The sequence below is a fragment of the Pituophis catenifer genome, unplaced genomic scaffold, assembly GCF_029215685.1.
Source record: "Pituophis catenifer annectens isolate HBS135680 unplaced genomic scaffold, rPitCat1.0.hap2 SCAF_3, whole genome shotgun sequence".
NCBI lineage: Eukaryota > Metazoa > Chordata > Lepidosauria > Squamata > Colubridae > Pituophis > Pituophis catenifer.
In genome coordinates, this window is record NW_027256883.1 from 186654390 (window position 1) to 186673446 (window position 19057).

The following is a 19057-nucleotide window of genomic DNA, read 5'->3' on the forward strand; positions in this document are numbered from 1 at the left end:
TGAATTCTGAAAGGCTTATAAGCACATTCAACTGAAGCCTCCTTCAGTTGTTGAATGAACATCACTTGGGTAAGGGCTGCCATGGTATGATTAAACATTTTGAAGCAGCAACAAAATCTACATCCTTGCATGAATTGATAACTTGTGTAATTACATTGAAACATTTCAATGTACATTTGTACATTTGTACAATGTACATTACATTTAACAGAACTGCTATGATTGCAATAAATTGAATGATTGACATGGTTGAGAAGCCAAGTCAGAAAAAGGTTAAAGAGATAAACAAGATACGAGATTATATGAATTATAATCACAATACCTTATTATTACACATTCTAGGCCTGAGGGTTTTAGTTCAGCAAGCACAAGAGTCTGGGGAGTGAGTTTTTCTTCAAAAGTAGAATGGCAGAATATTGAATGTAAAAGTTGGAAAAATGCAAGTAGTTCTTGTTTATTGAGGTCCTGTTTAATTACTTGAATTTATGACCATGCTGAAAAAGTAACTTTACAAGAAAGAGGGGGGTTGAGGGGGTGGGGAGAGAGGGAGAGAGATTTTTTTCCCCTGCATTTCTTTGTCTGGGATTCTATTCCCTGCTGCTAACAAAGAGAGAGGGAGAGTTTGAGGATACAATGGACTCAGAAGCATCACTTGGCAGGTAAACCAACATGCAGAGAGGAAGATAGGGTGGTTTCATCAGTTTTTTTTTAAAAAAACTGCACAGGGAATTGCCTGGGGGAGAATCAAAGTTTGAACAGCCAGGAAGAAACTAAGAAGAGAAGCAGATTGAAGACCTGATCTAAGAAGAGAAATCAAACAGACAAAAAGAGAAAGTAGAGAACAATAACTCTATGAGATTTTGCTTTGTTTTGTTGTGCAATGAGAATTTTTGCCAAGAGAGACAGAGGAAGAGCATTTCTTTAAATACTGTGCTTTTGAAATGTACTTTACCTTTGAGGGAACTCTTCCATCTATTCTTTGTGTGAGAGAACAGCTTATTAATTCTGAGTGAATCTTATTCCAGGACACTGGAAGATTAAGCCCATTGATTCAACAGCAAAGTGTTGCTTAAAATGATTGTATGTGTGCTTTAATATCCAAGTGTTTTAATATATCCTTTCTTAATGATGTATGTAACAGCTGTAGAAAGCTCATAAGAGAGGTGAGGTGTTTTTTTTTTTTCTTTTTCTTATTGAATGCCCTGGAAGGAGAGAATATTGTTCATCAGAGCCTCCCAGCTAAAACATTTGGCAGCAGGCTTGTTTACAATTCTAAATGAGCTCAATGGGATCTTGTTGGGAGATCTCATGGAGAATTGGCTCCTTGAATTCAGGATCAGCGTCTATGTTGCAGCAAGAACCATGTTTATGTTCCGGAACTAAAATAATTAAAAATTTATTCTACTAAGCCATCTGCTGACATCGTCAGCGTATTAAACTACCATTACAGAGATCTCTGCCTTTATACGCCATTAATCAATTTGGCCATTGCGCTTGTAATAGGCCCTTCCAGCCATCTCCCACTTGTAATTAGCTGTGTTGTTTTTGCTATTGTCAGCATACACACACATATATACACACAGACACAAACACACACACACACACACACACACACACACACACATATATACCAGTGGTGGGTTGTCCGGTAGTAAAACTGGAGGGAGGCCCCGCCCACCACACCGGATGTCATCATTGGCGATCTGTGCATGCACAATCCTGTTGCAAACTAGTAGTAAAGTAGAACCCACCCCGATACATACATACATACATACATACATACATACATACATACACATTATGCCAGTCAAATTATCATTACAACTGCATCACAGAAACAAGAACATAGAAGCTCCTTCCTTTCTAAGTAAAAAAAAAAAAAGTCATCAGTTTTATCAGCAACACATTTCTAATCAGTGTGGGTCATAATTTTCCTCACCCTCAGGGAAAGTAATTCAATTTCTGTATGCAGCTCAGAGTTGCTTTCTCTGTATTTATTTGTATATAAATAAATACAAATAGCTGGAAACTCTGCACAAATCCATTGATAGGTTCAGGTTCACAATTCAAAATATCCTGACTCAATCGCTCTTGAAAAACATTCAGAAGTTTCAGCTGATGAAAAATGCAGCAGTGCAAGCAGTTATGTACTGTATGTTCCTTGTTTGGCATGAATTGTATTGGTTGTTGGTATGCTCCCAGGTCTTAATCAAAGTGCTAGTGGTTATCTTTAAAGGCCTTCATAGCTTCGAGTCAGGATACTGTCAGATCTGACAGGAAAAGTATTAGGGAGTTTCATCTGGTGGGGCACAGGAAGAGAATTTTTCCCTTGTGAAAATCATTTCACTAGAAATTAGATTCAATCCTATCCCACTGATCTCTTATAAGGTCTTGAAGACTTTTGTTACATAGCCTATAGCAGGGCTGTATGGTTAAGCCCAAATCATGTTTGTGTTAATTGTTAAGGGGTATTTTTTTTATGTTGTCTGAATTTATAATGAGTAGGCTACCACCTGTGGCTTATTCAGTTTATCATAAAGATTCATTTTGCAGTCCACAGAGCACCCACCAGACTGTACCAATGAAACTGGATGTAGACAAGAGAGCTAATCCGGAAATTCTAATTATAGAATTCGAGACAAAACCATTGCATTAGAACACTAATCCTTCTAGGTGTTAGGTTAGCCTACCCTAACCCAGATGGATGTGTGGACTTCATCTCCCAGAATTCACCAGACAATGTGACCATTGTTGAGAATTTGAAAGATACGCAGAGCAGATGTAAAGGAAGAAATTCATTCTACCTCAGTACTTATGTTTGAATCCTAGTGACTTCACAAACATATTTATGTACCTGTTTGGCAATGCTACATAAAGTAATTTGCTACTGCTTTCTTCTTGATTTTTTTACTTCCAAGCTTAGTTTACAACTCTAGAATTCTGTTAGTCTTCCATCCAACTATTAACTATTTCAGACAAGGTCAGCCATGTACTGCTTCCTGTTTGTCAAAGTTATCATGAAATTCAAATATAATAACACATTTTCCTAGAATATCTCTCCTTCATAACAAGTATCTTCCAATTTACCTTAAATTGGTATTAAATATGTCTTGTCTTACTAGTCTGACAAATGCTCCAGCATGATAACCTTTAAATTCAACCTATTTATATGTGAAATTTACACAGACTGAAGAAGTAACTCATGTCCTTTTCAAGGCATCATCTACACATTTTGTAAATGTTTAACCTTTAGTGGATGTCTGGGACTTCCAAGAAGTAACTTTAATTAGTCATACAACATTATTGAAAAACTTTGAGATGAAGTACATACTGGAAACACTTTGAACACAGGAAAAATAACCACATTTTTCATTCTAAGTTATAGAATTGTTTAGAAATAAAAGCAATACATATTCTTTGTTATTTTACTAAAGAAGAAACACACATATACCCCCACACTTTCCTATCTGGATGCTGTTTAATAATAATAATAAAATAATCTTGATTTTATTCAAGAATAAAGTTAATCTTCATCAAATATAGATAAGATAAAGAGATTGTAATACATGTAATAATGAAGAGTTGACTATATTTCAAAGTGTGGGTTACATCAGAATTTTTCTAATAAATTGTACAACTCTTTTAACAATATGAAAGGGACACAGTGGCACAGAGGCACAGTGGCTTAATGATGTTGGAATTGCTCACCAGAAATGGTCTGCACTCTGGCCAGCCAGGTTCAATCCTGCCTCCAGAAGACCCTATGTGCTCCCATTGCTCATTCTCTGGCTCTTGCCCACCCAGCGGTTTAAAAATATATTGCAAATAGATAAATGAGTTTTTCCCTTGGTGGCAAAAACCTAGTTGCATTCGCAAGTACAAGAGAGCAGAAGCCAGTACTGGACCTGACTGAATATGAGGCAATAAGACACAGGACAAGACGAGGGAAGACCAGCCAAGGAACCCAGAAGAGCCAGCAACCCAAGTGCCAGCAACCCAAGTGCCACTAGTTAGCTGCTATAAAACTAGTTTGCTGCCACCCTTGGTGCATCAAGGATGGGAATGCAAATGCCAAACAGAATGCAGAGAGCAATCTAGGTTGTCAGGATTGCATTGTGTCTAGCATTTGCAGATCTCCCTGACATTGAATGCTATAGGCTAAGTAAATAAATAAGCAACGATATCAAGATATCTGGAACAATTCCATTCCTATGACTTCTGCAATATTATGTGAAAATGATCTTGGGAGACTGGAGGTGGTGATGGTGATGATGAGATACTGCCTAGAGAACAATCAGATGTGGGCAGTGGTGATATTCACTTACCTTTGCTACCAGTTCGCAAATGTGAGGGTGCGTGCACATGCTCGCTTCGCTCACACGCACCACCTCCGCACATGAGCAGAGCATAAAAAATGGGACATGATGACATCTGGGCGGATGGGTGGAGCCTTCTGCTGCCACTACCGGTTCGTTCGCCCGAACCCATTAAAACCGGCAGAATACTACCACTGGATGTTGGGGTGGAGAGAGATTCCTACAGCTGCATAACAAGCAGAGAAAGAAACTAGAAAAGATCTTCCCTAACTTCTCGGTCTGTAAAAAGAGACAGAGAGAGATTTGCACTTTCAAACTTGCAAATTTCTGTCAATGTAGGCCTACAATAAAGTAGAATTTGCTTATTTGTCCTGTTTGCTGTGTGATCTGTCTGGGAAGGCAGACAATTTTCTACCTCTTACACTAGCTTTAATCAGTTTATCTAAGAAATGCACTTTAGGAAAACTTGTTGAATGGGATTTGATATCTTTTCAGCAGAGTTTGGCAACTCTTCAATAAACATTATTTCCCCCAATTACTTTAATATCATAAAAAATATATTAAGTAGCATCTAGAATTCTGGAAAAAAAATAGCTGTTTAAATTATGATCACAAAGCCTGTATCTATCCTAATAGAGTTCATTCCTATTTTTCACATGAATTCATCAGAACCTACAAGGGTAGCAAGAGTGCTACATTCTTCTTTAGTATTTTATTGATTATTCTGATTTGAAAATGCATCAGTATCTTAATTCAGTATTCCTTGATTCCACCAAGGCATTTTTATATTTGAAGACACTAAAATACTTTATGTTTTAAAACCCTCTTTTTGTCTTAAGACCCCATGCACATTATCTTTTCCTGTGTGCTAAGATCCCAAACAATGTTATCAGAGATGGAAAATCAAGACCACTTAGTTAGTTCTGTTCTGCCTTGATAAGTTAAAACAATTCCAATGAATTGAAAATCCTGAATAAAAGGATCAAAGCCCTAATTGTAATTATCCCCAGAAATTTAAAATATCCTGCATGCACAAATTAGAAGTGTATATGCTAAATTTAAGATAAAGAAAGAAAATATCCAACTGTAATCTACTAAATATTAAGTATAACCATTTCAATGAACCAGATTCTGTTAGAGATTGGGCTCAAGGTAATGAAAATTCTGCTTAAACTGTTCTGTATGGTTTTTAACATAGAATATGGAATAACTGAGTATGCCATGGTTGTTACCATCACCTTGTGTTTTTATGACCCTTTAATCCCTTGTATCAAAAGCTAAACTTTTGGTCTAAAAGAAATAGACATTGGACTTAAAATTGCCAGGAGAAATATTAACAGTCCCAGACCTTTTGATGAATGGATATAAGGAAGTCTTTAAAAAAATCTTGTTGAAGATGAAAGAAGCCAGTATGCTACTAAGTATTAAAAATTATTATTTATTTAGTTACCCAATTTATATGGCCAGCCACTTGCTAAACAATTATATTAATGTGCAGTGCCAACCCAATGCAAAATGTTGAAGTAGTAACAGACTTCATTTTCTTAAACTCAAAAATTCACAGGAATATTGAACTGTGACCATAAAATAAAGAGATGGCTTCTATTTGAGAGAAAGCTGATAAATCTAGACAAATGTTAAATTGCAGAGATATTCCGGTGACAACAATTGTAACATATAGCTATGAAAACTACCATCAGAAATGCTGAGCAACAAAACTTTGTTGTCTTTCAGTTTTACTCCTGGAAAAGGATATTTTGGATGACAAGAATAACAAAGTAATTGAAAACTGGTTTTCAACCAAAGATTCTACCATTAACTTGGAAGTGGAACCATCACATTTTGCTAAGGACATTTAAAAAGCAGGACATTTCTTGTCTCCCAATTAAATCAGTTTATTGTGAACAATGCAAAGAAACATTGAAACACAAGCACAGGGACAGATTCACCTTACTAAAACTCTGGGAATCATTGAACTTAAACCTATGAAGCAAACCTAGGAGTGATCCTCTTCATGAAGAATTATTGGAAATAAAGCCACTATTTCACATACTTATTGCAAAAGATCATGCAGTATTAAAAGGATTTAATAATGGTTATAATTCCATTTTAAATACTGACCTAAAAACAATCACATTTATTTGGATTTATATGGATACCCATTTTATGAAAAACAATTTTGGAAGGTTTATTAGAATAATAAAAAGACAATAATATACAAAACCTTAATAAAGTTTTAGTCAAAAACATCCAATCCATTAAGCAGTAAACTCTGTAGTCTCCAACCTCAACTTATTTTAGTACCTGAAAGAAAAGGCAACTCTATGTTTTGCTAGAAATATGGTTCCCAGGGAAAGAGTTACTATGGAAAAATGAGCTTGCTAGGTTCTTCTAGAAAATGGCATTTAAGGGAAGAGGTCTGGAGTATGCTCACCCTATCAAACCTGATGGAAGAGATCGTCCCACAAATAGCTTGGCCCTGTTAAAGGTAGGGCTTTAAATAATTAGCACTAAAAGCTAGAACAAAACTAGAACCCAGTACAGCTTGCCCAATAGCAGTATGATATAGGCAAAGCAAAGCACACCCAGTTCCACACATTTTGAACAAGTTGTAACATTTTTGGTGTTCAAGGGCAGCCCCAAGTAGACTTCATCGTAGTGGTCCAACTGAGAAGTCACCAAAGCATGAATGATCATAAGCCCATTAGATGTATGTATTCTAAAAATTTTGTCATTCCCGAAGTTCACAAGAATCTACATAAACTTTCTGTAAAAAATTTTTTTTTAGTTAACTAGTTCCTATAGACATAAGAACTCTGGGTGTACTACACTTAAATTCTAATTAGTTTCTTTTGTATCTTCTCTATGCATTTATGACAATTCCCGATTCTATCTTCAGTTAACACATTAATGCAATAGTCTCTTTTTCTAGTTTGAAGAATTATGCATTCATTATGGAGGAAAATTAATATCTCAAAGCAAACTATAATTAGGAATTCCTCATTTCAGTTTATGCTTTTTCAATTAGGCTCTCTATAATTTTAATCATGGGAGCATTAACATGTTTCCATAATTTATATACCTGTGATATAATTAAGTCTTGAAATGTCTCAGTAATATACAGAAAAATGGGGAACTTAGTCATCTCCTTCTTTGTGTTTAGGTCCAAAGAAGGAATCTGTTCCAGGCAGCTTGGTATAAGGCATAAAAAGATATAGAGTGCCATATTTGTATCTACTCTGAGATGTGGCTAGATCTGAATAATCTATATCGAGTTTCCACAGGGAATATTCATAGTCATTTATTAATTACTGTTACAGCCAGGAAGTATCAGTAAGAAAAAGAAATTTACAAATAACATCATACTATTCAGAATAGTGAGCTCAAGTAATCTGTAAATGAAAAAAATCTAACAAAATTACATTACATGAGCTCCATGTAATGTACAGAATAGAAATAGAAATTTCATTTCTATTCTGTAAGATACATGAGAGAAATCCTCCAACTCTCCATATATGAATGGGATTTGGCAACTGACGTTTTAAAACAGTTAGGACTAGGAACATTAGGAAGTCCCTAAAGAGGACAGTTTGGGACAATTGTTTGTGTAGACTAGTAAATGGGCAGTGGATGCAAAAAAACGAGAAGAAAGTTTTTCTACCAACCATATTACAGATGTTATCTCCTGGATATAAAATCTGGATATAAATTTTCTAAACCAGATATCTCTCTAGCAAAGCAAACAGTAAATTTAAGTGTATGTGTTCATTTATGTTCCTACTTCAGTATACCTATTAATGTATATTTACTATGTTTGTTTAATGCTTGCAGAGTTAATACATATTTTCCCCTATTGAAGACAAAGACAAACTGAAGCAGGTATTCAATATTAATGGAAAGTTGCAAAATAAATAGTTTCTGGATTAAGCATTTTTCTGTATGCTTCAGTAGTAGTCAATGTCAATAAGTGTTTATATAAAAATCTCAATAACAGTTTCTTAAATTGATATTCAGGTATGTTCACAAAATGAACATATAATACTGATATTATTACAATGGAAGTAGGATGACTGTCCCCAAAATATCTTTACTAGTTATCCCCATCTTCTTCTATATTATATATTCAGAAGACTTTGAAGATATTGATGTTGCTACCATATATTATAGTGTGTAGAACAGCAATTTGTAAATTGATTTTATAAGGAAAACTTGATCCCTATTAATGAAATTCTTGCTACAAAGTATTGGCCCAACAATAGATAGTATTTAGCTGAAACACTTTTCAGTCATAGTTTGAATATATTATTGTACATAGTGCTAAGTGGACTATGCCTTAGATCATTTGAAGTTTGAGTTTGGTCCATAACCTAATCTAAATCTGTGGCTGCTATGGCTTGTCCTATAGTAATGACTGGGGCAGGATGAAGCATTTGGCCGAAGAAAAATGGTTGGGTCTATGCCACTGATGGCTAACCTTTTTGCTGTTGCATGCCAAAAGTGGGGGGAGCTGGGGGGGTCATACACGCACACCCATAATGCCCCCTGCGCCTGACCCCCCTGCGCATGCATGCACAACCCCCATGCTCCCCCTGCTTTTGGCACACAACAATTATTGCTCATTGCACACCAAAACCAGAGGATAAATTTTACATCTGTCTTCAGCTGTAAAATCCACTCCACTGTATAGATTCTAGTAGACTTATTCATATGCTATCCTGTTTGCATTATTCTTATAGAAAATAGATGTTATAATTCATTTTCTATTAATTTGATGGATGCATCCTTGGTATGGGATAGTATACTGCATATATTTCCTAATTGGTGGGAATTGAATTTGGAGGCTATCATACCAAAGGTAACCAGTGCTATTGTTATTGTTAGAAAAAAAATGTTGTACATGAAAAGATAAAATTGCTAATATAAGGAATACCTTTCTTAGTAAGAAAGTTTTTTTTATCAAATCAAACAAAGCTATGATTGACAGCTAAGATTAAAATTTTTCAGCAGATTTTCAGTATTGGGAAGATTTTGACTTGGAATGTAAGAGATATAAATGGTTATTAACATAAATGAACGAACAAAAATAAAGGAAAATAGGTAAATTTATGTCTGGAAAGTAGGAAGAAGTAGAGAATGTAATGAGCTGAATGAAAATAGTCTGATCATGTTGAATGATGCTGAAGAATACATGAAGGAAAATGACAGAAAGAGTTTAATAAAGCATTAAAGGGCTAAAATATGTCTCTGAAAGTATGAATTGATGTTTTCTGAGTTACTATGGGTATATATGAAAAACAGAAATGTGTATTTTGATAATAGTTGTGTCAGATGTAAATGCCTTATTCTCTATTGTGTAAATAATGTATATATGGGACATCAGGGGTTAACTTATTCTTTGGATTTTAATGTATTCATAATTTACCACTCCCATTCCTGGCTCCACCCCTTGTATATATAAGGAGCCACCCTCACCATTTTCTTTGCTTCTATCTTGAATATTCAGCGAATATAGAATGCCTATTATTATTAAAGAGAAATATATTTAAATCTCTAATTCTTATTATCTTTATTGAGTCTGATCCTGAAAATATTGCAACAAGCTGGTAGCAGAGGATGGTTAATTGACTCAATAAATAATTAAAAATGTCTAAGAAAGATAGGCCCAACACCAGGGCCTACAGCAAGGAAATAGAAACTGAACAAGAGATGATCAACGAATCCACTAACGCGATTTCGAGAGAATCCGAAGAATACACCACTGAAGAAGAAGAACTGATAAATGAAAATAATGACCAGGAAGAAATCGAAATAGAAAATAACGAACTCAGGTCAGAGATATTGAAGATACTAAAAAGCCAGAAGAACGATGAAAGCCTCATCGCGAACCTCCAAGAAATGCTGAAGAACAACGGAGCAGCGAGAGAGAAAAACGTCGTTAAAGAAAAACCCAAAGATCAAAAAACTGTGAGTGAAATGAATACTGAGAAAGTCGTTGTGAAAAAGAAAAAATGTGATCCCGCGCGAAATTTTGAATGGCAGCCATCTTGGTTTCAACGAACTTCAAAAGAGAGTGAAGCAGAGCCAATCAAAACGCTCAGTTCAAAATTTCTGGCGCGAAAAACGCTATCAGACGACGAAAGTGAAAAAGAAGACTCAAACTCTTCAGAAGAACCAGAATCAGAAAGTGAAGACGATTTAACAAAGTCTCAAGTAAAGTCAGCAATGAAAACGCTCTTTGCTGCTTTTGGGCCAAGATTGAAAATTTCCAAGGCACCAACGAAGAAGCAAGAGATCAAACCGACAACTCGAGACCTGCACGCTCCCATCCTGACTTCGAAGGCGACGACACCTGAGCCCAGAGAGCCATGCCGATTCCGTCCTACACCGCAGACCGGATCAAGTGCCAACGCACACGAAAGAAAGAGAAGAGCTGTCGCCACCACCAGAACCCCTAAAACCGAACCAGAGACCGACTCATCTGAAGAGGAGCGGAACGAGAGAGCTGAAATGGAGAGAACCTTCCACGACGACGCCAAGGAAGAAATGAGCAACGCGCATGTGCAAAGCTACGTAGACGGCCCCGAAAGACTTGAACTGGCCAGAGAACCGCGCAGACTCGTTGCGAGCATCCCCATGCCGTTCTGTAATTTCCTGCACTTGCGAGACCACGGACTGCCTCAGGTTGTAAGTAATGGACAAAATAATGTGGGGAACTTACCCAGTGACTTCCCAAAACTTAGAGTTGATGGCATTAATTTACAAGAGTGGTATCAACAGCTTCAGGTTGTCTTTATGAAAGAAAATTTACTATTCTTTATAACTAGTCCTCCAAGAAGACCTTGGACTTTAAAAATAGATTGTTTACATCATAGAGCATTTTTCATAATAATATCTAGCGTGTCTCCTGCAATGTATCATAGCATCAAATCAAACCTAACTGTGTCAGAAATAATTCAATGCATGTTTAATCTATTTCACAGCGATAGCGTAGCTACAACTACAAGAATGTCTAAGGATTTCTTTTCTTCTAGAGTGAAACCAGGGGTTTCTATAAGTGAGCATTTGATATCTCTAAACAAAATAAGAGCTGAGCTGCAATTGAGGGGGGAAGTGATTTCAGATCAAACAATGAAAAGTGTTATTATCAATTCACTTGATCCATCATGGGATAGCTTTATGTCACACTTAGATACTATTAATTTAGGATATTTAACCATAGAAAGTCTATCTAACAAATTGATAGCAGAAGACAATTCAAGAAAAAATCGTTCCAGTAATCAAACAGAACACAAATCTTTTAGGAAAGTAGCTTTCCAAGAAAAATATAATGAAGCCTTTAGATGCCACAATTGTGGGTCCAGGGAACACAGTAGAAGAGACTGTCCCAAAGTCTCAAGGGAGAGACATAGGCCAGAATATAGGAGCAAATACAATTATAGACAGTCTTCCACAGATAGACACAAATATAGAAGCCCACCAAATTACAGAGAAAGTAGAGGGGGTAGAGAAAATTCAAAAGAGAGAAAATCTGGGTCACTAAATGGACTAAACAAACAAGAAAGCACCAAAACACAACAAAATGAGAACAATAATTGGCTTATTGATTCTGGTGCAACCAATCACACCACTAACAACAAAAGTATATTATCTTCATTTACAGAAGATAAGTTTGTGATAAAGGTAGCTAATCAAGAAAAGGTTCAAGTATTAGGCAGAGGAAATGTGACCTTGCCTGGTTTAGGTAAAATAGAGGGGGTATTATTAATCCCAGAAATACCTCATAACATACTAAGTGCTATAAAACTAAGCAGAGATTCTGACATCAATATAGTTTTCTCAAAGGGGAAAGCAACTTTAGAGAAGGACAAAACAAATATAGGCACTGTGATGATAAAAGGAGGTCTACCCTATCTGATAACAAAAGAAAGATGGTTACATAACATTGATTCAAATATGGAAGATTGTATTGAAGCAGATGATGAAAATGTTAGTAACAGTGACAATGATGAATGTAAAATACCTCATGATCACAAAAATACACACAATGAGAAGAAACCAAAAATAGGTAAACCAATTCATGATGAGTGTGCTCACATCTTACATAGGAAGTTAGGACATGCAAGCTTTCCTGTAGTTCAAAAAATGACTGAACACGCAGAAGGTGTCAAAATAAAAAATTGTGAAAATTATTTGGAATGCTCAGTATGTAAATCCACCAAACTAAAAACCAGTCCCAGACCAAAAAAATCTAACAGATCAACTAACAATATTTTTGACTTAGTACATATGGATTTAGTTGGTCCATTAACTCCATCAATTACCTATAGAAAACGTTACTTTCTAACAATAGTGGATGATTATAGTCGCTATGGTTTTGTTTACACATTAAAGCACAAGGATGAAACCTTTCAGAAATTTAAGGAATTCTACAAACGCATAGAAACACAACATAATATCAGAATAAAACAAATTATGACAGATAGGGGATGTGAATTCATGTCTAAAGAATTCTCCCAATGGTTAAAGGATAGGGGAATGCTACATTTCACGTCCAATCCATTTTCTGCGTTTCAAAACGGGATTGCAGAGAGAAAGAATTCCACACTACAAACCATGATTAGATGCACATTAGAGGATGCTGGTTTAGGCAAACAATTCTGGTCAGAAGCCCTACATTATTCAAATTACACTCAAAATAGAACCTGGTCCAGTATTGTGAATAAGACACCGTATGAGGTGATGTACAATAGGAAACCTAAATTAGCACACATGCACATATTTAGAGTCACTGCAGATGTGCACATACCTAAGCAGTTGAGGAGAAAGGGAGAAAACGTATCCAGAAGATTAAGATTTATGGGATATGAAACTGGAACCAAAGGGTACAGATTCATTGATAATAATAACAAATTTATAGTCTCCAGAACAGCTGTGTTCCATGAGCAGGCCAATTGGTCTAAACTGCACCTTAATGAAATATTTCCAAATAAATGCAAAGATGCGATATCTTGCGAGGAAGGGACAATAGAAAATCAAAACATTAACAAAAATAAGAACAAAACCAAAACTTGGACAAATAGTCAGCATAAAATACAGACAGACACATTAACAAAAAAGGAAGCTAGATATTTGCACGACAACCATAGCAAACCTGAAAGAGCTATTAGAAACAATAGAAATCAAATACCAAGTAAATACAAAGATTACATAATGCATATGAATGGAGAACAAATAACACCTAATACATATGAGGAAGTATTAAAACTCCCTCGTGAAGAAAGAGAAAAATGGGAACTAGCTATGAAAAAAGAGATGGAAAGTTTGCAAGGATTAAATGTATTCACTCCTGCGATCGCACCTAAGGATAAAACAATTATAGGTACCAGGTGGATTTATAAAATTAAGAACCTAGAAGGAGGCAATACTTTATACAAGGCTAGACTAGTTGCACAAGGTTATGCACAAAAATATCCAGAAGACTATACTGACACATACTCCCCCACGGTGAGGACAGAGAGTGTTAAAACAGCTCTAGTAGTAGCATCTGCACTCAATCTGGACGTATTTCAATATGACATACAGACTGCGTATTTACACGCAAAACTAGATAAGGAAATATATGTAAGAGCACCACATAGTCAATACACTAATAAGAATGAAATTTGGTTATTAAACAAGAGTCTATACGGATTAAAGCAATCTGGCAAGAGATGGTACGATTGCTTGGTAAAAGTACTAAAGACCATGGATTTCAACGCTACCACTGCTGATAACTGTTTCTTTGTAAAAAAGAGTGATGATCACATTGAATTTGTATTAATTTATGTGGATGATATTTTATATATAGGAAAACACAAAGAGAGCAGAGAAATCTTTGTAAATAAGTTAAACGAACATTTCTCGTTGAAATCTCTAGGTAAAGTGAATAAATACCTTGGTGTACAAATTAACAAAACTAGAAGGGGATTCAAACTTACTCAGAAAGATAAGATCATTGAACTTCTAAACAAATGTAATTTAAACAATGCCAAAACCTGTGACACTCCTATGCAAACTGATTTCCTTAGGAACACTGATGAGTCTTCCCCTGAATTTAAAGATAATACATTTTACAGATCAGTTATAGGCTCACTCCTTTATATATCTAATTGGACCAGACCAGATATTGCATTACCTCTCAATTTATTGTCAAGATATGTTAGCAAACCAACCATGTATCATTGGGAAGCTGTCAAAAGAATTCTAAGATATCTGAAAAGTACATTAGATTTTTGTTTAGTATTAGAACCTAATAATGACAAAGAACCAAAAATTACCTGTTATGCAGATGCAGATTGGGCTGGTGATACATCATGCAGAAAGAGTACTTCTGGTTATATTTTTCTATTGAATGATTGTCCAGTTTACTGGTACACTGGTAAACAAGAACTGGTAGCCACTTCAACCACAGAAGCGGAATATGTTTGTTTATCCAAAGCTGCAAATAACCTTGTATGGTTCAATGACTTGATCTCAGATGTTTGGAAAAAACCTGCATTACCTTTTGTTGTGCATGAAGATAATAAAGCAGCCATTGAAATATCCAGATCCGATGCCATTGGACAAAGGTCCAGGCATATTGATATAAAATTTAAGCACGTGAGACAATTATCTCAAGATGGATTCATCAAAGCAATACATTGTGATACTTCTGAACAATTAGCTGACATATTAACGAAGCCTTTACCTTCTAAACAGCACAAATATTTAACTTCTAAATTGTATGTATTATATTGTCCTGAATCTGAATGTAATTGGTGTTGTATAGCGAACCGGCATTTAGAGGGGGATTTGTCAGATGTAAATGCCTTATTCTCTATTGTGTAAATAATGTATATATGGGACATCAGGGGTTAACTTATTCTTTGGATTTTAATGTATTCATAATTTACCACTCCCATTCCTGGCTCCACCCCTTGTATATATAAGGAGCCACCCTCACCATTTTCTTTGCTTCTATCTTGAATATTCAGCGAATATAGAATGCCTATTATTATTAAAGAGAAATATATTTAAATCTCTAATTCTTATTATCTTTATTGAGTCTGATCCTGAAAATATTGCAACAAGCTGCATGTTACATTCCAGTGAATAATGAAAATTGAAAAATCAAGTAATAGAATGTGTTTTGAAAAAAAAATACAACAATGGATTGAACCTAATCAAGGAGAGTACCAACCTAGAACTAAGAAGAAATTTCCTGATAGTTAAAACAATTTATCGGTGGAATGAGCTGCCTCCAGAAGTTATGAGTTATCCATCACTGGAGGTTTTTAAGAAAAAAAATGGACAACCATGTGAAATGGTATAGGATCTCCTACTTAAGCAGGGGGTTGGACTAGAAGACCTCCAAGGACCTTCCAAGTCTGTTATTCTGTAATTCATTTTGAATGAATGCAATCCCGGGGAAAATATTAATATATTAGGTAAAGTGAATGAATAAGTTGAGAGGGTATAAGAGCTATTTTGAGACTTAAAAATGAATGTGTTTGGTCAGAATCCACATAGAAAAAATGTTTTGAAAATTTATTGTAGTCACTTCATATGTACACAAGGGAAAGCAATGAATACAAAACATGACTGAGCTTTGAGCTTTTATGATGAGAAACTGGGAGGATTCTGAATGTGTAAGGAGGGAAGGGAGGGAGGAAGGAAGGAAGGAAGGGTACAATTAGCAGTTTCAATATTTGCAGATCTCCTAATAGAATGAATAAAAAGTGGATTTAATGAAAGAGCATGTGAAATCCAAATTGGGGGGAAATCAGGGGAAAGGACTTTGCAACTGAATCTAATTGTGTGAGGGAAAAAACATTCATTATAATAGACTTCTCACATATTGGATGTTTGTATGTATTTGTATGAAGACATTTGCATTGACATTTCAATTATTTTTACAGGTGATTGTTTTTCAGAAAGATTTTCACACAGTTTTTGATAGATACTTATTGATTTATAGGAGAGAGCTTAATTTTGGTTTTGGTTTTTAAGACTGTCTAATAAAAAAGAAAACAGCAAAAATTAAATCAGAAGATAGAACAGAATTAGAAAAGAAAGATATATAATATATAACATAGCATATTCTGGTCTCCAACAACATGTAGTAATCACTATATATAGTTTCCTAATTGACAAACACATACAAACATAATATGTTAATTTTAATAAAAATGAGTTCAGTGATAAATTAAACTTTCTTCATTCATATTCCAAAATAAGAACTGAATAATCATTTATTTTCCATCATTTCATCCAGTACTTTGTCATTTATTCATTAAAAAAAGGAGTAGGGAAATACATTTTGTTTTTAAGCATTCCCTAGAAGTAGGAAAAATGTTTGTTTTAAAAAATAAATGAGAGGAAGTTAGTTTTGGAGCTCACACATATTTCTGATGTGAAATATCTAACAATATTCCTAATATAAACACTTCCCTTTAGAAGTTTGAATCTTGTGGGATTTACATGGGGTCTTACTAAGGCAAAGTAAAACTATCCACATTAAATCTGTTAATTTCACTGGAAAAGTGATAATCACTTGATTAAATATCTTCCTTTATATTAAGAATCTGAAATGTTTAAATGTTACTGAGTATCCTGTCAAATATGAAAAGCTGATCTACAGCTACTGTTATCTTAATAATAAATGCATACTCTGGTGATAGATATGAATTCCTACAGATTTATACATAGTAAATCACTTGGGATCAGAATAACAGAGTTGGAAGGGACCTTGGAGGTCTTCTAATCCAAAACCCTTCTCAAGTAGGAAACCCTATACCATTTCAAACAAATTTGTCCAATCTCTTAAAAATCTCCATTGTTGGAGCATCCACAACTCATTGTTTGATCTGTCAGGAAATTTCTCCTTAGTTATAGGTTGGTTCTCTCTTTGATTAGTTTCCATCCATTGCTTCTTGTCCTAATTTCAGATACTTTGGAGCCTCTTCCTTGTGGCAGCCCCTCAAATATTGGAACACTGCTATTATGTCACTCTTAGTCCTTCTTAAACAAGACATACCCAATTCCTTCAACCATTCTTCCTATGTTTTAGCCTCCGGGCTCCTAATCATCTTTGTTGCTTTTCTCTGCACTCTATAAGTCTAAGTGCTATTGCTATTTTTACTTTGAAAGTGAAATATTGATTTCAACCAATGCATAATATTACTTATGAGCTGAAAATAAATAATGATTTTTTTGGGGTGGAGGTATGTATAAAAATTCTGTAAATATTTGGGCTATTGTCATAGAAGAAGTGTCCAAATGTTTACCAATCCTAAACATGCATATATTGAGCTGAGATAAAATTTGAAGGATAGGTTATTAGATGCATCCTGGAACCAACACTTTAGATGTAAAACATATACTATGTTAACTCCATTATAGCTAACAACTCAAGTATTAGTGTGTCTTTCATTAGATAAGCAAGATAAGAGCTTTATTACTGATGAGTGCATATTTTGTATTAAGTCAATTAGGAAATTAAAATACTTGTTGTAGCAGTTACACCATTAATTTTATAACCTGGTGTTAGAACAGATAAAGACTGCAGTGTTCATTTAGAGTGCCTTTCACCATCTTTTAGGCTGCAAAAAGCTACAGTGGCATGACTGTTGCTATCCCTTGTTGCTTTCTATTTGCTTCTGGTACATCTGTTCTATCATCAGTGAATGCTAATGCTCTGATTATGTATGTGCAACGTGTTATGCAAGAGACTGAGTCCTCCAATGTTGTTGCTTTTCTTCTTCAGATTGTCACCAACTGATAAAAAAAAAATTATCATCTATCCATCCATCCAATTCCAACCTATAAAGTTCTCTAACTCCAAATTTTGAGCCTGGGTGGTTTACATAGGATTAAAAGCACACAAAAATAATTGATAAGCATAAAAACTACATAAAACACAACTGAGGCCAAACTGCAATTTTCAAGTGAGCATTTCCCAAATAATTTCAATGTTTTGTCCCAATAGTGGATGAAAAACCAAGTTTTCAAAGCCTTATAGAGACCTACAGAAATGGCTTTGGAGGCCATACAAATTTTGTGGATGTTCCAAAAGTCAGAAACTATAACAAAGAAAGTACATTTCTAGACTCTGTGCCATGAAGGACTTCCATCCCTTTTAATGTTCAGGAAGTCCCTCAAGACCTGGTTAAATCATCAGGCTTGGGCAGTCCCAGGTAACTGGCAATATTTTTGTTGTGAGTAATATGTGGTTACTATGTTTTTCCCCATTTGTATATTTTCATTTTTAATTATTTTAATATTGATTGTGTGCACTTTATAATGATTGTTTTTATAATGGTGTTTTAATATTATGATTTAATTTGATTGTTGTGCATCACCCAGAATCGTCTCTAATAAGGTGGAAAGAATTATAATATTGTGCACCCCACTTCAAAGCAACTTCAGAAGGATGCTGTGTTTTGAAGACCACTCAAAAAATAGAGAAAAACAGGTTAGATACATAACCCCCATCCCAGTAAACCTACTAAAGGTACTCTACAAGGGTGATCAATGTTATCTCAGTACTATATCCCAGTCAGAAAAACAAAACAATGCAGATAATTTGTTTATTCCTGGGTCTTCTGAAGCTGCAAACTTATCACCTTATCAACAAACTTGCCTAAAAATGACTAACAGTGTTCCTTGATAACCAAGACAGATAGTGTCTGCATCAGGTCCAAAAGACCCGTACAATTGAAATA

At 35.1% G+C, this 19057-nt stretch overlaps 1 protein-coding gene across 1 annotated transcript in view; it reads right to left on the reverse strand.

Annotated features, from left to right (window-relative positions):
* The window catches only part of PTPRT (protein tyrosine phosphatase receptor type T), a 680289-nt gene that overhangs the window by 132000 nt on the left and 529232 nt on the right, over window positions 1–19057 (reverse strand). The gene's annotated exons all lie outside the window — the stretch shown is intronic.